This window comes from Cebus imitator, unplaced genomic scaffold (assembly GCF_001604975.1).
Source record: "Cebus imitator isolate Cc_AM_T3 unplaced genomic scaffold, Cebus_imitator-1.0 Scaffold62, whole genome shotgun sequence".
Classification (NCBI taxonomy): domain Eukaryota; kingdom Metazoa; phylum Chordata; class Mammalia; order Primates; family Cebidae; genus Cebus; species Cebus imitator.
The window spans coordinates 3,425,701-3,430,673 of record NW_016107377.1 but is presented as its reverse complement, the minus strand read 5'-3'; the positions used below and the strand labels follow the sequence as shown (position 1 = coordinate 3,430,673).

Here is a 4,973-nt window from a genome sequence, read left to right as displayed (position 1 = left end):
GAGAGGATGACCATTCTCCTCAAAACCTACCACAAACACTTCTTATTGCCACTAGACTCATAACTAGAGTCCAATTTCAACTTGTTCCAGCAGCCTGGAAGTGGCAGCAGGTCTCTGAGTGTAACTGTGGCACTGAGCCCAGGTTTCCAGATTTGTCTCATTCCACTTGCTCTGAAGAGTGAGTATGGGCCAAAATAAACTAAAAGTAATCTCTTTACTAAACGCCTGCTATGAAACAGCCTGAGGTGTACGTGTCTCTCATCTCTGGCCTTGTTTTCAGCGTTTTTCCACCTTGGCGCCACAGTGTCTTACTCCAGTTTAGGTTACAAGGCTGGAATAAAAAAATAAAACCTGGCTTGGGAAGGAAGGTGAAAAAGGAAGTCACTCTTATTTGTTTGTTCTCACAGAATTTGTTCACCTGACTGTTAAAACACCCAGCCTAGCTTCTAAGTGTTTATTCATTGCTGTCAGTAAACATGTATTAAGCAAACACAACAGACTTATTGGGCAAGTAAGACATCATGTGCTAGGCAGCCACAAGAAAACACACAGCAGGAGTCCCCATCCCCCAAGTGTTCATTCTAGGCTAATGGTAAACACATGGTTTTACGTTTTCGGATTATGCTTAATGGAGCCCTTCCACACTGTTTTCTTCCAAGTGGCACACCTCTGTGTAACAAAATTTTCTAGACTTCATATGGGCAAGGTAGCTAGGCAGAGAGAATGACCTAAAACTAAAATTGTTTCAGAGAGAAGTAGGAATTGTACTAATTAATGCTGCAGCAATAGAAGGGTAGACTTTGAAAGGGCGGACGGCTACAGCTTAGTGTCCAACATTATGGAATTAATCTCAGTAGGGTACCTAACTTTGCTTCTACTACTCCTGTGCCTCTGATTGTCCCATAAGCAGGTGCTGTTAGTGACAAAGGCAAAATGCAGGCATGCAGCCCACTACAGCTATAAGAACTATTCAAAATCCATATCTTCCTAATTTGGGATAGCTGAATCTTAACAGACAACAATTTTTTTTTTAAATATTCACCTGGGTGCAGGTGGGCTAAGGCCAAAAAGGGTGTTAGCTGATAATAATTATTTTTATAACACACTTAAATAATGTAAGAGAAAAAATAGGAAAGAAGAAATGTTTAGAGAAAATGGAATGACAAATAAATGAGCAAATATAGGAAAAGAGGTTAGGGAAAAGAACATCACAGTATAAACTCATCAAGGCTTTATACCAGCACGTTGCACAAAGACTGGCAAAATGCTTACTGAATAAATGAATGAATGAATAAGTGGGGGAAAATGTGATATATAAAACATTTAACTTTGTAAATTGTTTTAAATATTAAATAACTAACTTTATATAAAAAGGCAACACCAATATCATTCATAATCTAACTTTATATAAAAAGACAACACCAATATCATTTCTTCTTGGTGCCTCCAAACATAATTATGTACTTTATTTTATTTTATTTTTTGAGATGGAGTTTCACTCTTGTTGCCCAGGCTGAAGTACAACGGTGCAATCTTGGCTCATTACAACCTCCTCCTCCCTGGTTCAAGCGATTCTCCTGCCTCAGCCTCCCGAGTAGCTGGGATTACAGGTGCCCACCACCATGCTTGGCTAATTTTTGTATTTTTTTTTTTAGTAGAGTCAAGTTTTCACCATGCTGGCCAGGCTAGTCTCGAACCCCTGACCTCAGGTGATCCACCCACCTCGGCATCCCAAAGCTGGGATTATAGGCATGAGCCACCTCACCCAGCCAGAATTACATACTTCGTGTTGTTTATCCTCCACTAGAGATGCTTCTCTGTAAATTAGTCACACATCCTACTCTACCTTCAGAAAGCTAGAATTATTTATTTTGTAACTGACAAAGCAAGAAAACAATGCTGAGAGGTCCAGAATTGAACAATAATCACGATAGATATGTTTCTTTGGGGAGAATTCTTCTATGTAAGAGCCTTAAAATTACCTCTCAAATTTACTTTTCAAAACCATGGTGTTGAAATAGACTGCTTGAGAATCTGGAACCTGGTGTTTGGTTAGGTTATCTTGGCCCGTACTTCCTCTGTATAGCAATCAGGGACCCTCTGGAATAAGGGGCAAATTTGGGAATCTGGGCTCAGTGCCAGAGTTATAGACAGAGACCTGCTGCCACTTCCCAGCCACTGGAATATGATGACAACTGACCCTGGTGACGGGTCTAGTGGCAATAAAGGGTATTTGAGGTAGGTTCCGAGGAGAGTGGGCATCCTCTTGTTTGTGAAGTATTTGCTCCAGATGAACCAGGGCTTTTGAGGGGGAAAACCCTGCAGATATACAAGGGCAAGCTACTCACCCTGGCAAGGGAGACTCAGAGCAACTCAGGGGTTCAAGATTCTCACTCTCATTTGAGACCAACCAGATGTCCCTTTCCAAGTTTTGGGGTCTCCTTCCTTCCCAATCAAGGACCTAACTTTCACATGAGAAACCCAGCATTCACTTCCCAACAAAATTACTGATGTCGTAGTTCTGCAACCTGTAAAATTAAATTTTGTGTTTAATTTTTAACAATCTCAACCCTGTGGCTACAAGAAATAAAAGGTTATTTTAGGGCTGCCATGGAAATTCTCTAGTTCTCAGACCAAGAACTGAACCAAGAGCTTCAGAACCTGAGCTTTTCACCTTCTGTCTGTAAGCATCCACGACACTCAGAAATATCCATCCTGCGCCACAGTCCTTGCAGCGATCACTACTGCCATGAGTCCAGTGTCTGGTCAAGAGACAAAAACCACAGTCATTCAAATAAGGAAAGTATAATCATAAGGAACTGTTAACTTGGTAAAAGGGTGGTTAACCACTAAAAAGGATAAAAGAGAATCGTATGGTGTAATAGAGGTAGCAACCTCAGACTACAGCTATCACTCTTAAGATGAAAGGAGAAATAAACAAGGAGGAAACTTAGAAATGTAGAAAGGACTGCAGCAGGCTAAGATTTGGGCCTCTAAGGAGATGGTTCAGCTACTGCAGAAACATCTCACCCACTGCTGGGGTGAAGAAGAAACCTCCAGGGGACATTCACTTGCTGGAACCATGGGAGCAATTCATCACCAGAAGGAATACTGCCAGGGCCAGGTGTGTGCTGATCCATTCACTATCACGTGGAGAAGGCAAAAATAGCAGGAGAAGATATGTCCCTTTTCCCTTCTCCAACCTTGAGAATCCCTTCAGCATACCCTTAGCCCCTAATTGACCAAACCTAATATAAAGCCATGTATCCGAGAGAAAAACGTAGTTTGCAGGTACATCTCCAGTACCATGAAGTAGGACAAAGAGAAGTAGTTTGGAACTAAGAGGAAGGAAATGAATATTAAGCACACTTGAATATAGAGGCTAGGAATAAAGATGGAGAATGGCGAACAGTTACAAGATATGCTTTGGAGACAGAATCAGTTGGACTTAGTGTTAAGACTCCTGTGGGAGGGGAGTAAAAGGAGGAAGCAGGATGATCCTTCTAAAGAGAAAGGGAAAAGGGTATATTCATTTGTGATTGAATGAGTTTGTTGGAAGAATGGGAATTAAGAATTATGTTTTGAATATGTATCAAATGTCTATGACACATTCAGATCAAGGTGTCAAATTGGCAGATAGGTGGCTATACAAATCTTGAGCTTGTCTGAAGATAAAAATTAGCATCATCAGCATATAGATGTTATTTAAGGCCGCTGGACTTGATATCATCTCCAGAGACACTGCAGATACAGAAAAAAGCCAGAAAATGTTCCTGAGAAGCATCAACACGAAGAAGTAAGAGAGGAGGTGAAACAGAGAGGTGAAACTCCCCATCCCAGTGGTACAGGGGTTTTTACCTAGTTCTAATAAGAGTCATGCATCATGTAACCATGGGAATATGTTATGAGAAATGCATCATTAGGCAATTTTGTCATTGTGTGAACATCATGGAGTGCACTTACACAAAACTAGATGTCTACTACATATACAGGCTACATGGTATAGCTTATTGCTCCTAGGCCTTAAACCTCCACAGCATATTACTGTACGGAAAAGTGTAGGCAATGATAACACCATGGAAAATATGGCTGAAACCTGTAATCCCTGCCCTTTGGGAGGCCAAGGTGGGAGGATTGCTTGAGCCCAGGAGTTTGAAACCAGCCTGGGCAACATAGATTAGAAAGACTCTATTAGAAAGACTCATCTCTACCAAAAATAAAACAATTGGCCAGGTATGGTGGCATGTGCCTGTAGTCCCAGCTACTCAGGAGGCTGAAGTGGGAGGATTGCTTGAGCCCAGGAAATCGAGGCTGTAGTGAGCTATGATCACACCACTGCGCTCTAGCCTGGGTAACAGAGCAAGACCCTGGCTCAAAAAGAAAAAAGAAAAAAAAGGATTAAAAAAATGGTACACCTGTATGGGGCATTTACCATGAATGCAGCTTGCAGTACTGAAAGTGGCTGTGAGTGAGTCAGTGAGTGAGTGGTGAGTAAATGTACTGTAGATTTTATAAACACCGTACACTTATGCTACACTAAATTCATGTTTAAAAAGGTCTTTCTTCGGCCAGGTGCAGTGGCTCACGCCTGTTATCCCAGCACTTTGGGAGGCCAAGGCGGGTGGATCACCTGAGTTCAGGAGTTCAAGACTAGCCTGGCCAACATGGTGGAACCCCGTCTCTATTTAAAAAAGAAAAAAAAGTTAAAAAAAAAAAGAAAGAAAAATGTCTTTCTTCAATGACAAATTAACCTTACCTTACTATGACTTTTTTACTTTATAAACTTTAAAACTGCTTTAATGTTTTGACTCTTTTGGCTTAAAACACAAACACATTGTATAGCTATACACAAACTTAGCTTAAAACACAAACACGTATAGCTACACAAAATACTGTATTTTTAAATATTCTTATTCTATAAGCTTTTTTAAATTTCTAAAAGGTTCTTTTTCTTTTTTCTTTTTTTTTTTTTT

The 4,973-nt window shown here is 40.5% G+C and overlaps 1 long non-coding RNA gene across 1 annotated transcript in view; it reads right to left on the bottom strand.

Moving 5' to 3' along the window:
• Positions 1-1,714: 1,714 nt before the first annotated feature.
• LOC108305376 overlaps positions 1,715-4,973 on the bottom strand; it is a 5,063-nt gene continuing 1,804 nt past the window's right edge. Inside the window, exon 3 of the long non-coding RNA XR_001825694.2 lies at positions 1,715-2,762. This is a non-coding gene — a long non-coding RNA (uncharacterized LOC108305376). The remainder of the gene's footprint in view (positions 2,763-4,973) is intronic.